At 41.9% G+C, this 17541-nt stretch overlaps 1 pseudogene across 1 annotated transcript; it reads right to left on the bottom strand.

Moving 5' to 3' along the window:
• Positions 1-8193, bottom strand: btg5.3.L (annotated as a pseudogene). Its single transcript, XR_001932333.2, has 5 exons — positions 8035-8193; positions 6671-6872; positions 3625-3759; positions 2244-2508; positions 1-541 (listed from the first exon to the last, which is right to left on the bottom strand). The product of XR_001932333.2 is annotated as a B-cell translocation gene 5, gene 3 L homeolog (transcript).
• Between the last annotated feature and the right edge of the window lie 9348 nt (positions 8194-17541).

The following is a 17541-nucleotide window of genomic DNA, read 5'->3' on the forward strand; positions in this document are numbered from 1 at the left end:
TTGCTTTTCAAAAATCATAAAAGTTTATTGATATTAAAATACCAATGTTTTCTATAAAAATATATAAAATTAAGAAATAAATACACTTAGGCTCCTGTCCAGCAGAAGAACTCCTCTATACATGTCTGAATTCTATACACGTGGCAGAAGTACACGTATGTTAATATTTGCTGTATGTGAATGAATAGTCTTTCATCTCTCCTAAGTCCCATCAGCGGCAGTAACGGCAGACGTGTTTGCCCATCGGAACAGGTTTGCTTATGCAATATATCAACTCTTCTTCCTGATGGAAGCCAATTAAAATGGTCAATCTTTTCATTTTCTTCTTTGTAAACGAAACTCCTTCTCTTCTTACTATTGGCCCCAATGTGCCTCCATTCTTCCTCCCAGTGTGTCCTGCAGGTGGCGCCCCTCTTCTGTGGCTTCTCTAGGGAATATAACTACATCCAGTAGTTCCGCTCACAGCGTTGTACATATAGTCTGCTGCTCTCCAAGTGGGGATCCATAGTGGGGAAGAGGTTTTGTATAAGGGTCTAGTGGTCTGGAACAGGAAGAGAAGTCAGTGTGAATATAAATGCATTTAGCTGAGAAAGCTACGAGTAGTTATGCATTAGTTATTGACCCCATGCTTCATTACTGCACCTCAATTTTTTGGTTTCTCCTCCACGCCACAGCTTTTTCTTATAATTCCCCTGAAATACCTTCTATGCTCCACTACACCACAAGAGCCTGTGACTAAAGGAGTTATTTACTAAACTCCGAATGCAAAAATCGCGAAAAATTTGTGATTTTTTTTTATAAAATCAGACTTTTAAAAAAATCACGAATTTTTCCGAATTTATTAGGGATGCACCGAATCCAGGATTTGGTTCGGGATTCGGCCTTTTTCAGCTGGATTCGGCCGAATCCTTCTGTCCGTCTGAACCAAATCCGAATTTGCATATGCAAATTAGGGACGGGAGGAAAATCACGTGACTTTTTGTCACAAAGCAAGGAAGTAAAAAATGTTTACCCCTTCCCACACTTAATTAGGATTCAGTTTAGTATTCGGACAAATCTTTCGCAAAGTATTCGGGGGTTCGGCCGAATTCAAAATAGTGGATTCGGCGCACCCCTAGAATTTATTAAACCCCCAAGGATGGGAAAAGTCAGAATCTGAAAATCCTGCATCTCAGACCTGTCGAGGTTACATATAAGTCAATGGGAGAAGTCCCAATGATTTTTTGATGTGCGCTGGGTTTTTGGGTGAAAAATCAAAAAAAAAAAATCGGATGAAAAATTTAATTTTTCACAATTTTTTCAGATTTTTTCCCACAAACAAAAGTTTTTGGGAAAGTGTATTAATAAATAAGCCCAAAAACCCGTGCGGATTTGGCCTGAGTTTTTTTTCAGAAAATATTGAGATAAATCCAAACTTTGATAAATGACCCACTAAGTTTCTGTAGTGATTGAAACGTATAGGATCAATGTGAATTTTAAAGGGATTCGGTCATGATTTTTAAGATTTAGTTTTTATTTCTAAATGACAGTTTACATTGCAAATAATTCACTCTAAAATATCAAATTTCCTAAACCAGCAAGTGTATTTTTTAGTTGTAATATTGGTGTGTAGGTGCATCTCAGGTCATTTTGCCTGGTCATGTGCTTTCAGAAAGAGCCAACACTTTAGGATGGAACTGCTTTCTGGCAGGCTGTTGTTTCTCCTACTCAATGTAACTGAATGTGTCTCATTGGGATCTGGAATTTACTATTGAGTGCTGTTCTTAGATCTACCAGGCAGCTGTTATCTTGTGTTAGGGAGCTGCTATCTGGTTACCTTCCCATTGTTCTTTTGTTTGGCTGCTGGGGGGGAATGGGAGAGGGTGATATCACTCCAACTTGCAGTACAGCAGTAAAGAGTGACTGAAGTTTATCAGAGTACAAGTGACATGACATGGGGCAGCTGGGAAACTGACAATATGTCCAGCCCCATGTCAGATTTCAAAATTGAATATAAAAAATCTGTTTGCTCTTTTGAGAAATGGATTTCAGTGCAGAATTCTGCTGGAGCAGCACTATTAACTGATGTGTTTTGAAATAAAAAATGTCTTTTCCCATGACAGTATCCCTTTAAATTCGACAAATAAATATTGTTTTTACTTTATTATGATTTGGCCCTGTGGATTCCTTTAAATGCCGGATAGCCCCATTTCGTTTGCCTCCACTACATCTACCCAACCGCTTTAGTCAGGCCACTTCCTTACCGGAGTTTGGCAAATCCCACCGGGGGTCCAAGCCGTCTGATGTGAGTAAAGGTGGGTCAGTTCCTCTGCGCTGCTGTCGACCCCGCTGTCCATATCTTCTCCCACGTCGCCTATCGAAGATGCGAATGATGAGCTGGGGCTGGTGCACTCGATACCACTATCTAATGAGGCAGTTGGGATCTCGCTCTCCAAACTCGTTGACATTGTGCGATTGTCCCTGGGATCAAAGCTCGCCACGGTGTATGGGTGACTATACTCGCGCAACCTGACGATTAAATAAGATGTTTCAGCTATCGGAGGATATACAACAAATCCACATTCCTTTCCCTGACATTTGGGCATAATTTTCCCTGAATGTGGACATGTAGCCGACATGTTTAATTAAATGTAAACGTGTTTGTCATCTCCAGATGCTTCTCTGCGTATTTTTATCACTCCTGCCACAAAGAGCAATAGAAATGAGCAGGGAGGCATCAGGAGACGATTCCTGTCCGAGTAAACAAAGCTTCTGATATTCTCTATGACCACTGCCCAGAAAGAACAGCAGAGGGCGCTACTGTTACACGTTCACTACATTAATTGTTAAAATAGCATGAAGTCTAGAAAAAATAATGTAAACTGCAATAGTGCCCAGAAGAGCATTTTGACATTTAGTTATATTGTTGTCACCCGTTATAGTTTCCAGCAGGATTCGGCCGAATTCTTCTGCCCGGCTCAACTGAATCCGAATCCTAATTTGCGAATGATGGGTGACTTTTTGTCACAAAACAATGAAGTAAAAAATGTTTACCACTTCCCAACTCTAATTTGCATAAGCAAATTCAGATTCGGTATTCGGCTGAATCTTTCGCGAAGGATTCGGGGGTTCGGCCATATCCAAAAGAGTGGATTCTGTGCATCCCTAGTTAAAGGATAAGTAAACCTTAAAAACAAGTGAATGTAAAATTGATGAGGGGGCTTTTCTAAGCACTTTTGTCATTTACATTCATTATTTATTTTTCTTTAATTCCAAGATATGAAAGGATACATGTGCTGTTAATATGAATGTGTACATGTGACTACTTGGTGGTCAGACTGATCAGAAAATGACCAGCAGGTGGCGCTGCTGTAACGAAATTAATTCATATTAACAGTACCCGTATCCTTTAATATCTTGGAATTAAAAATAAATAAATAATGAATGTACATTGCAAAAGTGTTTAGAATAGCCCCCTCATCAATTTTACATTCACTTATTTTAAGCCTTACTTATCCTTTAAGCATTCTGAACAAAATCTAATTAGTTCTTTCCTTGACCCAGTTCCTCTGAGGACCAGGTTGCATACAATTCCGAAGTCTGTGGCCACCAATTCCCTAACATTTCTCAGTGGGGGTTACTCACCGGCAGCAAACTTCATAGGGGTCGATCCATAGCGTCAGCTCTTTGGGCAGTGCCAAATCTGCGTATGTGATGCCACAAAGGGCACACGATTCCAGGATACTTTCATCCTTCTGATGCTGGTTGATCCGGATACACCTAGAGACAGAGATTAGATAAGTCAGGACTGAGAGTGTTTAAGAGAAAGAGAGAGAGACAGTGTGAGTGTGTAAGAGAGAGAGAGTGTGTAAGAGATAGACTGAGAGTGTTAAAGAGAAAGAGTGCGTGTGAGTGTGTAAGAGAGAAAGACTGAGAGAGAGAGAGAGAGAGAGAGAGAGAGAGAGAGAGAGAGAGTGAGAGATTAGATAGATAGAGAGAGAGAGAGAGAGAGAGAGAGAGAGAGAGAGAGAGATGATAGATAGATAGATAGATAGATAGATAGATAGATAGATAGATAGATAGATAGATAGATAGGTAGGTAGGTAGGTAGGTAGATAGATAGATAGATAGATAGATAGATAGATAGATAGATAGATAGATAGATAGATAGATAGATAGATAGATTAGAGAGAGAGAGAGAGAGAGAGAGAGAGAGAGAGAGAGAGAGTGAGTGTAACTGAAAGGCTGTGAGTGTGTAAGAGAGAGAGTGTGAGTGTGTAAGAGAGAGAGTGTGAGTGTATAAGAGACAGACTGAGAGTGTTTAAGAGAAAGAGAGTGTGTGTGAGTGTGTAAGAGAGGAAGACTGAGAGTGAGAGAGAGAGAGAGAGAGAGAGTGTAAGTGAAAGGCTGAGAGTGTGTGAGTGTGTAATAGAGAGAGAGTGAGTGTGTAAGAGAGAGAGTGTGAGTGTGTAAGAGATAGACTGAGAGTGTTTAAGAGAAAGAGAGTGTGTGTGAGTGTGTAAGAGAGGAAGACTGAGAGAGAGGGAGAGTGTAAGTGAAAGGCTGAGAGTGTGTGAGTGTGTAAGAGAGAGAAGGAGAAAGTGTGAGTGTGTAAGAGAGAAAGAGAGAGTGAGATTACCAAAGCAATATTGTTCCCATGAAAGAAAGAAGAAAGCTCAGCAGGTCAGTGTCTTTATCTTTATCTACACGGAAATAAATGGACATCTTGTACATTCAGGGCTGCAACAACTATTATCACTATTTGCTTATTCAGTCCTCGGGTGTAAGAGGAGCAGAGATAGGGTTAAACACCCCCCTTTATGCCCCAGGTAAGAACAGAAAGGACAGAGTTGCTAATCAATCTAATGAGCTCATTATAATTCGTCCCACAATGAGTATCACACAGGAAAGCTCATTCACTAATAGAAATAAAGGAGCAGCCAATGGAAAAAGAAACTTTATTAATGCTGATTGTGACTACTGAATACCCAGACTATAGACCCAAACAATGCTGATTGCGACTACAGAACACCCAGACTATAGACTCAAACAATGCTGATTGTGACTACAGAATACCCAGACTATAGACTCAAACAATGCTGATTGCGACTACAGAACACCCAGACTATAGACTCAAACAATGCTGATTGCGACTACAGAACACGCAGACTATAGACTCAAACAATGCTGATTGCGACTACAGAACACCCAGACTATAGACCCAAACAATGCTGATTGTGACTACAGAACACCCAGACTATAGACTCAAACAATGCTGATTGCGACTACAGAACACTCAGACTATAGACTCAAACAATGCTGATTGCGACTACAGAACACCCAGACTATAGACTCAAACAATGCTGATTGCGACTACAGAACACCCAGACTATAGACTCAAACAATACTGATTGCGACTACAGAACACCCAGACTATAGACTCAAACAATGCTGATTGCGACTACAGAACACGCAGACTATAAACTCAAACAATGCTGATTGCGACTACAGAACACCCAGACTATAGACCCAAACAATGCTGATTGTGACTACAGAACACCCAGACTATAGACTCAAACAATGCTGATTGCGACTACAGAATACCCAGACTATAGACTCAAACAATGCTGATTGTGACTACAGAACACCCAGACTATAGACTCAAACAATGCTGATTGCGACTACAGAACACCCAGACTATAGACTCAAACAATGCTGATTGCGACTACAGAACACCCAGACTATAGACTCAAACAATGCTGATTGCGACTACAGAACACCCAGACTATAGACTCAAACAATGCTGATTGCGACTACAGAACACCCAGACTATAGACTCAAACAATGCTGATTGCGACTACAGAACACGCAGACTATAAACTCAAACAATGCTGATTGCGACTACAGAACACCCAGACTATAGACCCAAACAATGCTGATTGTGACTACAGAACACCCAGACTATAGACTCAAACAATGCTGATTGCGACTACAAAATACCCAGACTATAGACTCAAACAATGCTGATTGTGACTACAGAACACCCAGACTATAGACTCAAACAATGCTGATTGTGACTACAGAACACCCAGACTATAGACTCAAACAATGCTGATTGCGACTACAGAACATCTAGACTATAGACTCAAACAATGCTGATTGTGACTACAGAACACCCAGACTATAGACTCAAACAATGCTGATTGCGACTACTGAACACGCAGACTATAGACTCAAACAATGCTGATACTGAAACAATGCTGATTGCGACTACTGAACATCCAGACTATAGACTGAAACCCTGTCCTGTCTGCTGGTGCCGTTACTTCTCCTTTAAAATGCAAAGATCATGGACGTCTCATTGTCCCCACGAAGTGATTAGGATAATCAGGGAGATTAACATACTGTAGTGAATATCAATGGCATCGGATTTCAGTGGCTAAAATGTGCCACAATGGCCCCCGTGTTTAATTGTAGCCCCCCTATCCCAAGGTCTATTTCCAAGTCCAGTGACTCTGCAACTATTTGTGTAATAATATATATTCCCATAGTAATGTACTATAATATCACACAGCATTATCATTTACCAACAGAGCATAATTTTTGGGGTACAAAAATGAACTGGCCCCTCACATGAGCACGACATGTTATTACCCATTAAATGATGATGAGAGAGTATTAGTATCAGTACCTGAATGCCTGTCCCTTCATGGGTTTCTCTGGGTACCAGTGTCTCGTGTATCTCCTGCACAGAATCTCCGTCAGACTCTCCCCAAATTCCTCCACCAACATGGGATCCAGCCGGTAGCACCGATTCACCAGAGCCTTCAGGTAATTCACTCCGGCCACTATCTCTTCAATCATCTCCGGTGGAACAAAGATGCTCATTTTAACTGAAGTAACAAAAAAAAAAAAAACCAGGATAAATCGTTAAAACTTCTTGCTCCAAAATATGTGCAATGTTAATCCAATCCTTCCTACAGAGTGTGTATGTGAGAGGCAGATAGTGTTCTATGTGTGTGTGTGTGTGTGTGTAAGACTGTGGGTGTGTTAGACAGTGTTGTTTGAGTGTGTAAGTAACAGATCATCAGTGTGAGTGTGTGTGTAAGAAAGTGTATATGCACAATCAAGGGAGACTGTGAGTGTGTTAGAGGGTGTGTAAGTAACAGATTGCCAGTGTGAGGAGAGTGTGTGTATGTGAGTGTGTAAAAGAAGGGTTGACACAGTGTGTGTGTGTGAGAGAGACAGTTTGTAAGATTGGCAGAGTGTACGTGTAGATGTGTGTGTAACAGAAAGATTGTGAGCGATTGTGCGTGCGTGAGTGTGTAAGAGAAAGACTGCCAGAGTTTATGTGTGTATGTGAGTGTGTATATGTGTGTAAGAGAGAGAGGGAGAGTGTGTGTCTATATATCTGTGAGTGTGTGAGAAAGACTGAAAGTGTGTGTGTGTGTGTGTGTAAGAGAGAAAGGCTGATGGAGAGAGTGTGTGTAAGAGAAAGACTGAGAGTGTTAAAGAGAAATAGAGAGAGAGTGTGTAAGAGATAGACTGAGAGCGTTTAAGAGAAAGAGAGTGTTTGTGAGTGTGTAAGAGAGAAAGACTGAGAGAGAGAGAGAGAGAGAGAGAGAGAGAGGGGGGGGGAGAGGGAGAGTGTAAGTGAAATGCTGTGAGTGTGTAAGAGAGAGAGAGAGTGTGAGTGTGTAAGAGAGTGTGAGTGTGTAAGAGATAGACTGAGAGTGTTTAAGAGAAAGAGAGTGTGTGTGAGTGTGTAAGAGACGAAGACTGAGAGAGAGGGAGAGTGTAAGTGAAAGGCTGAGAGTGTGTGAGTGTGTAATAGAGAGAGAGTGAGTGTGTAAGAGAGAGTGAGATTACCAAAGCAATATTGTTCCCATGAAAGAAAGAAGAAAGCTGAGCAGGTCAGTGTGACTAATAATATAACACTCACAGATACGAATAAACTGTACCCTGTGTCTGATTGTGGCCCTTCTGGGGCCCCTGGTGAAAGTGACTCTACAATAAGGCTGCTGCCTGGGATGGAGACGGAATATTAAGACTCACCAGGAGGCAGATGAAACCCTTCCAATCCCGGTGAGACGCGATGGAGCAGTAGTAGCTGGAGCCCCGGGTTCGGCTGTAGAGAGTACATGCGTTTAGGAGTGGGCGGCACGTTTATATTGGCCGGAGAGGGAAGGGGTCGGTGGCACCTGATTGGCCGCTGGCGCTGTCTATTCACACCTCTCCTATGTTAATTGAGCGGAGAGTATTGTCTGGAACCCGCCCCCGGGCTGCCCGCGCAGCGACTGGGAAATGGCGCTCACCCTGCGGGGCTCCCGCTGTTTATTTACTTTATTTTAGACTAATTCCTTCTTTATATTGGCTGAAACTGCCCCTGTGATCAGATCTCTGGCTGTTGTATCACATTCTATCAACCAGCACTGACTGGCTCCCTACTCATCCTCTACTGATGTCTGAACTACACATCCCAGCATGCACTTGTTTAACTGAAACCTAACAGAGTATGATGTAGAGAGTGATATTGCAATTGGTTTTCATTTTTTATTAATTGTGGTTTTTGAGTTATTTAGCTTTTTATTCTACAGCTCTCCAGTTTCAATCTGGTTGCTAGGGCCAAATTACCGTGGCAACCATGCATTGATTTGAATAAGTGACTGGTCTATGGAGAGGGCATAAATAGAAAGACGAGGAATAAAAATGAGTGATTACAATAAATGTGTAGCCTTACAGAGCATCTGTTTTTAGATGGGGTCAGTGACCCCCATTTGAAAGATGGAAAGAGTCAGAAGTAGAAGGTAAGGGCGGTGGCAGACAGGGAGATTAGTCACCCATTGACAAGTCTTCTGTACTGCGAGCGACTTATCGCCCCGAAACGCCGGCAAGAATGAGAATCGCCAATGGGATGGCATACGTAGCAATTCGTTTTCCGAAAGTCGTCTGAAGTTGCCTCACGAGGAAACTTTAGAATTCCGAAGCGATACATTTGCCATGCAGCCGGCAATTCGCATTCGAATTGCCGGCGTTTCGGGGAGATTAGTTGCTCTCAGTAAAGAAGATTTGTCACTGGGTTGACTAATCTCCCCGTCTGCTACCACCCTAAATAATACAAAAACTATAATAAAGAAATAAATGAAGGGCAGTTGAAAAACTATTAGAATTAGCCATTCTATAACAAACTAAACGTTAATTCAAAGGTGAACCCCCTCTTTAATAGTTAAATAAAATTAGTCATTAGTGATGGGCGAATAAATTCACCAGGTGTAAATTCACGGGAAATTTCCACGTTTCACCGCCAGCGAATAAATTTGCAAAACTCCGGTTAAAATTCGATGGCGTAAAAAAAATTCAGAAAAGTCGCTCACGTCAAAACTGTCGTTTGTCAACATTATTCGGACGCCCATTGACTTTCATGCCGGCATTAAAATTGCTGCGAGCGTCAGAATTTATGGGGGCATCAAAATTCGTTTCACTACTTCTCATATCTGGGCCTGACATCCATTCATAGCCAAGCTCTATGAAAGGCTTCTGCTGCCCCTGCACTACATCTCCCAGCATCCTCCTTGCTCTTCCCTCCCTGGGAATCAGTGTCAGACTGAGGGACCCGGGACCCACCACACCCCACCCCGAGGCCCCAGACGTAAAGCCCCTCCCCACGCCTTTTTTCTCTTGCGGCTGCGCTGCGGGCCAGGGAGGGAGGTCAGAAGCTACACCAAAGGCAACACGCAGGGGCGGGTCTGGGCTGGCGGGGCCCAAGAGTGGAGGATGTTCCCAAAAACAAGACAGGGACATATCTCTAAATGGTTGAACCCCACTTTAGATTGAGAATTTAAATGTAACCCCCCATCTCACACTGATAAACTGACAGTCACACGGGTGACCTTTAGTGATGGGCGAATTTGTCCTGTTTCGCTTCTCCACGAATTTCCTGCGAAATTTGCAAAACGGGCAAGAAATTTGCAAAACACTGATTTTAGCGCCGGCAAATTCGCCGGTGGCAAAACACAGAAATTTGTGCCTGGCGAATAAATCCGCCCATCACTAGTGACCTTGCAAGACCCAGAGCAATGAATACACTGGGGCCCGACACTACCCATAAGACAATCATCATTGTCTCTGAACCAGACCAGTAGATTGGCAGTTGTGTAGCAATTGCCTGATTGATATAAATACATTTAGCCTGGGAACCCCGCCCACTGCCACAGGCTTGTTATAACCCCCATGCAATAGGGGCAGGAGAATAAAACAAAATAAAGCACAGCCAAAATCACAGGGCTAATGTGAAAGGATTATTTAGACAAAACAAAGACTCACTCTGTTGGGACAGGGTGGGGGTTTATTTTTGCAAAACACATTTTTGGAGCAGGTGCCTCAATTTGCATAATACAGGGGGGCACTGGGGAGGGGGTGACTTACCCACATTAAGATAAATACCTCATCCAATTCGTGTTAAAAGCAACACCCACCTTTAGGGCTGGGACACACTGGGCGATTTGGGGAGATTTAGTCGCCTGGCGACTAATCGCCGCGACTTTTCTCCCCGAATGTCTCCCCTCGCTCTGCGCCTGGCTAAAAAGAAAAATCGCCTGCGCTAATCACACGCGGCGATTCGTTTTCCGAAGTCCCCGAAGTTGCCTCACGAGGAAACTTCGGGCGACTTCGGAAAACGAATCGCCGCGTGTGATTAGCGCAGGCGATTTTTCATTTTAGCCAGGCGCAGAGCGAGGGGAGGCATTCGGGGAAGATTGGTCGTGGAAAGTCGCGGCGATTAGTCGCCAGGCGACTAAATCTCCCCAAATCGCCCAGTGTGTCCCAGCCCTTAGATGAGTGTTTGAAATATATAAGGAATAATGTACGTCCTACTGTAATTGATAAGGATATTAGAAGTCACTGAGGGGTTCTGTGACCATATAAAGGCACAAGGCTACAGGCTGAGTTATACAGGGAACTCTGAGTATCACTCGTGTATTATAAGGGATAATGTACCCCCTACTGTAAATGATAAGGATATTATAAGTCACCGAGGGGTTGTTCTGTGACCATATAAAGGCACAAGGCTGCTGGCTGAGTTATACAGGGAATTCTGAATATCACTCATGTATTATAAGGGATAATGTACCCCCTACTGTAAATGATAAGGATATGAGAAGTCACTGAGGGGTTCTGTGACCATATAAAGGCACAAGGCTGCAGGCAGAGTTATACAGGGAACTCTGAGTATCACTCATGTATTATAAGGGAAAATGTACCCCCTACTGTAAATGATAAGGATATTAGAAGTCACTGAGGGTTGTTCTGTGACCATATAAAGGCACAAGGCTGCAGGCTGAGTTATACAGGGAACTCTGAGTATGACTCATGTATTATAAGGGATAATGTACCCCCTACTGTAAATGATAAGGATATTAGAAGTCACTGAGGGGTTCTGTGACCATATAAAGGCACAAGGCTGCAGGCTGAGTTATACAGGGAACTGTGAGTATCACTCATGTATTATAAGGGATAATGTACCCCCTACTGTAAATGATAAGGATATTAGAAGTCACTGAAGGGTTCTGTGACCACATAAAGGCACAAGGCTGAGTTTAAAAACAGAAGTTCAGCATAGAAGCTTTATGTTTAAGTAGGGGCGACATCAGGGGGGCACAGGGGGTACAGCTGTACCGTACCTGGACCTGAAGAGGGCCCCGGCTGTGTTGCACTTTTCTAATTAGCCGGCCCCCCTTAACAGCGAGGAAGTTCGTGTGCTGCCGAAGTGCAGAAGACAGAAAGCCTTGAAAAGAGCCAAAGTTGAAGTCCTGAAGCCACAAAAAGACCTGAAGTTGAAGTCCTGAAGCCATGAAAAGACCTGAAGTTGAAGTCCTGAAGCCAGGAAAAGACCCAACGTTAAAGTCCTGAAGCCACGAAAATACCCAAAGTTGAAGTCCTGAAGCCATGAAAAGACCTGAAGTTGAAGTCCTGAAGCCAGGAAAAGACCCAACGTTAAAGTCCTGAAGCCACGAAAATACCCAAAGTTGAAGTCCTGAAGCCATGAAAAGACCCAAAGTTGAAGTCCTGAAGCCACGAAATGACCCAACCAACGTTGAAGTCCTGAAGCCACAAAAAGACCCAAAGTTGAAGTCCTGAAGCCACGAAAAGACCCAAAGTTGAAGTCCTGAAGCCACGAAAAGACCCAAAGTTGAAGTCCTGAAGCCATGAAAGGACCCAAAGTTGAAGTCCTGAAGCTACGAAAAAAGACCCAAAGTTGAAGTCCTGAAGCCACGAAAAGACCCAACCAACGTTGAAGTCCTGACGCCACGAAAAGACCCAAAGTTGAAGTCCTGAAGCCACGAAAAGACCCAAAGTTGAAGTCCTGAAGCCACAAAAAGACCCAAAGTTGAAGTCCCGAAGCCACGAAAAGACCCGAAGCTACGAAAGGAGCCAAAGAAGCTGAAGAAGAACCTAAGGTAAGTTCCACCGAAATGTATTTTAGTGTACCCCTGGCCACCAATGTTGTTTTGAAATATTCTATGGGGCCCCTGACCACCAATGTTTTTGTAAAAACTTTTATGGGGGACATTGGCGCAATATTTTTTTTTAATGTATAGGGGTGGCCCTGACCACCAATCTCTTTTTTTAAACTTGTAGGGAGCCCTGACCACCAATGTTTTTTTTAAAAAAAACTTTTATGTGGGAACTTGGGTGCCAATATTTTTTAAATTGTAAGAGGGCCCTCGCCACCAATGTTTTTTTTATAACTTGTGAGTGATAGAGTTTACAGTTTTTAGCGCTGGTGTCTGTGTGGACTTTTTACTGTGGTGTGGGTGGGATCTGGGGTGGACGGGGACCAGGGCGCCCAGAAAATTTTGCTGTATGGGGCCCCGTGATTTCTGGTGGCGGCCCTGTGTTTAAGGTTAAATTTCACATTAAAGCCCCATCAGCACAGTAAATGTCAGTGGAACAATAGTGTCTGACCCCATGAGTTCACACCGTGGGCCCCTGAGGAGCCAGACTCTAATAAAGGTGCCACTGGGTGCAGAATGCCAATTACAGGTCTTGTATAGAGATCTCACACTCCTGAAAGGGAAAGTTTCACCAACACATCAGTTAATCAACATAAATAAAGAGGTTTCCTTTCTGCCAGTGACTGTTTGGGTGGCAGTTTGCGTGAGGGGAATTAGGGTGCGGCAACTGCAGGGTAATTATTACTAGAATTTACTACAGAAAATTCATTATTGGCCCCACTCAATTGTAGAAGTATTACATATCTCATGGTGGGAACTGTGGAATGACAGCCATGGCTACACAGCAGCTTGTTTATATAAACTATAGTAGTACTTATCTGTTATCTACTGTGTATCCTGTGCTTGAATGGCTGCCCCCATGGCTACACAGCAGCTTGTTTATATAAACTATAGTAGTACTTATCTGTTATCTACTGTGTATCCTGTGCTTGAAGGGCTGCCCCCATGGCTGCACAGCAGCTTGTTTGTATACACTATACTAGTACTTATCTATCTACTGTGTATTCTGTGCTCGAATGGCTGCCTCCATGGCTACACAGCAGCTTGTTTATATAAACTATAGTAGTACTTATCTGTTTTCTACTGTGTATCCTGTGCTTGGATGGCTGCCCCCATGGCTACACAGCAGCTTGTTTATATAAACTATAGTAGTACATATCTGTTATCTACTGTGTATCCTGTGCTTGAATGGCTGCCCCCATGGCTACACAGCAGCTTGTTTATATAAACTATAGTAGTACTTATCTGTTATCTACTGTGTATCCTGTGCTTGAATGGCTGCCCCCATGGCTACACAGCAGCTTGTTTATATAAACTATAGTAGTACTTATCTGTTATCTACTGTGTATCCTGTGCTTGAATGGCTGCCTCCATGGCTACACAGCAGCTTTTTTATTTAAACTATAGTAGTACTTATCTGTTATCTACTGTGTCCTGTGCTTGAATGGCTGCCTCCATGACTACACAGCAGCTTGTTTATATAAACTATAGCAGTCTTTCTGAAGCAAACACACCCGTTTTACCAGTGCAGCACAACACTAAATTATAATTTCATTACTTTAAAACTTTCATTTTTTTTTCATTTTTTGGTGTTACTTTAAAACTTTCATTTTTTGGTGTTACTGTTCCTTTAAGTAAATCTTCATACAATCATTTAATGTATGTATATCCAATGATTCAGCACACAGGACTTAAAACATGAAAAAATCCTTTTTATTGTGCAAATTCGACATATCCGCCATATATTCAGACCTTTATATTTGTTGATTTTGCACAATAAAAAGGACTTTTTCATTTTTTAAGCAAGTCCTGTGAGTGCTGAGTCATTGCTGTGCACATATATAAAGTACCCCCTCTTGTAAATTATAAGGATATTTATAAGTTACAGAGGAGTTTCATGACCATACATATAAATAAATATATAAAAAGCATATTTTTATACAGGTCATGGAACTCTGAGGTAACTTCTTATATCCTAATATTTGGCGACAGGGGCTACTTTATTTATTATAATACACAAGGTAAACAAGTTTCAGGAAGTCATATGACAGAAATGACATCACTAAGTTCCAATTATAACCAATGACATCACTAAGCACCGTTTATAAGGATAACATTTACAGGATACTCATGGCTCTTGTGTATTATATATTTCTTCTTCAATTTCACCGCATTATGCAGTTCTGGCGTGCGTCTTTTTTATTGAAATCATTATATATATAGTGAATAAAGTACCCCCTCTTGTAAATTATAAGGATATTATAAGTTACCGAGGAGTTTCATGACCATATAAAAGTACGAGGCCAAAGGTCATGGAACTCCAAGGTAACTTCTAATATCCTCATATTTTGCAACTGGGGGTACTTTATTTATTATAATACACAAATATTCAGGGAGTCATGTGAGGGAAATGACATCAGAACTCACCGTTCATAACTGATGACATCAGAACTCACCGTTTATAAGGATATAATTTACAAGATATTCATGGCTTTTGTGTATTATATATATACAAAGTGTATCATGTGCCCCCGATGGAACTTCCATTCTTATGTGAAGAAATTAAATTTTTCAGGCCTTTCTATAGAACCTGATCCAATTATCCCATTAATGATCTCCTCATCTGGGTGCCCCCGTCTCACACTTCTCTCTCTGCACAATTTTCACAAGAAAAGATGCTCTAAGGGCACATACACAGGGGCATTTAATGGCATTTGTTAGAAACGTGTTCAGCTCCTGAGTTTCATGAAGTTCCAAAGGGGGGGGGGGCTATAATGATACAGGGGAGTGGAAGTTGTGGTGCAATTTAGCTGCAGGTATCTACAAGGAAAGAATATAAAGGCCACATTCATTTTGCCTGTGTCCATCTCCATAGCTTTAGGGTGAAATGTCCTGGTGGGACCGGTTGTTCATAGTTTCAAGTGTTGTCCAGCAGGGGGCAGTGATGTCTGTCCAAACAGAGAGATTTGCTGGTGGTTGGGGAGTCCTGCGCAGAACCAATTTGTTAAACCCGAACCCAATCCGCATAATTACCCGCTTGGACCCGCAAGTACCTTATCCACAACCCAGACCCGCAAGTACCTTATCCACAACCCAGACCCGCAAGTACCTTATCCACAATCCGGACCCGCGACCATCAAAAAACAGGAAGTGTTGTCATTGTAAACCGGAAGTGACATCATTAGAGTAAAACTCTCTATTCAGAAGACCCGCAACCCGGAGAACGGCAAACCGGCGTCTATACCCGCTCCCAAAACTCTACCTGCAACCCACAGGGTACTGAAGGTTTTGCGAGTAATCCGCGGGTACCCGGCCAGCTGAAGGACTCTATTGGGGAGTACAGAGCTACATGTGGTGGTGGAACTAAACAGGGGCCTGAGAGTTCCAAATGATTGTACAGACAAAGCAATGAATAATCTATAACTGGGGTGGGAGCAGGTACTGTAATCATGGTATATCTGGGTACCCTTACAGCACACAAAGCACCTCCTGTTCTGGCCACCAAACATTTTTAGGGAAAGGAAACATAGAGAAATCCCAGGGAAGAGCAGATGGGTGGATATTGCCCTATACTATTGGCCGTTCCCAATGAACCTCATAAAAAAAAATATCTGCTACAGATACCATGGGGCAATTGAATGTAGCACTTCCCAATACAGCCAATGAGAATGAAGGATGCAGGGATTATGGCTGGGCCCATCCTGGGACTAACGTAACCCCTTCCATTATAAGTAATTAGAACCAGTTTGGGGGGATGCAGAGGAGCATGGCTGGTTCACAAAGAAATTCTAGTTTTCTCTTTGTTGGAATGATACACATTAGATCCCAGGGGATAATTTCCCATTGCAGTCAGTAGGGGGCACTATAATGATTACACACACAATATACATCAATTAGGGAACAGCTTTGATCAGCAGATGGTTGCTATGGGTTATAAGCCCTAGCACCAATTCTGTCCTGTGATTGCTTCACCTCATTAGTGTCATATACTGATTATAGTTCCCTGTATATACAGGTATGGGACCTGCTATCCAGAATGCATGGGACCTGGGGTTTCCTGGATAACAGATCTATCCTTAATTTGGGTCTTCATACCTTAAGGGGCAGATTTATCAAGGGTCGAAATGCGAGTTTATGGGTATTTCTAAAATCTCCAATCAACTCCCATAAACTCAAAATTCGAAAAAAAAAAAAAAAAAAAATTACCAATCGAAATGTATTTAAAAAATATTTTTTTTTTTAAAAAACGGGTCCACTAAATGACTCTGAATTGATTGCAGGAGGTCCACCATAGGCTAAAACACCAATTCGGCAGGTTTTAGATGGCGAATAGTCAAATTCTTAAAGGGACAGTATATGATAAATTTCAAAATTCAATTTTTTTTTAAATTCGAATCGAATTTAGACTATTCCCAATTCTAAAATAAACTTTATTTAAATTTAAAAATTAAAATTTTCAATTCGACCCTTGATAAATCTGTCCCTAAGTCTACTAGAAAATTACGTAAACATTATATAAACCCATATAGGCTGGTTTTGCTTCCAATAAGGATTAATTATATCTTATTATATCTAATTATATCTTAGTTGGGAATTACAAGCTACTGTTTTATTATTACAGAGAAAAAGGAAATCATTATTTAAATTTTTGATTATTTGGATAAAGTAGAGTCTGTGGGAGACGGCATTTCCATAATTCAGATCTTTATGGATAATGGGTTTCCGGATAACAGATCCCATACCTGTATGTCCAAACCAGGCAAATGTCTGGCACTTGGACTCAGCAGGATGTCCCAAATACTGTCCTTCGTTTTACCAAATCAGCAACCAATCAGACCTTTCCTTTTTGCCGACTGGTAGCTATGGGTTACTAGACCCGGAACCCTCTCCTTAAGGCGCTCTCAATGCAGATGAAAGAAGAGGATGCGGCCGGCCGGTGATATTAGAAGTTTGTATTAATATAATAAATTATTTTCTCTGTTACAAAACCTTCATATTAATATATATATATATATATATATATATATATATATAAAAAAAAACAAAAAAC

The sequence above is a fragment of the Xenopus laevis genome, chromosome 7L, assembly GCF_017654675.1.
Source record: "Xenopus laevis strain J_2021 chromosome 7L, Xenopus_laevis_v10.1, whole genome shotgun sequence".
Taxonomy (NCBI): Eukaryota; Metazoa; Chordata; class Amphibia; order Anura; family Pipidae; genus Xenopus; species Xenopus laevis.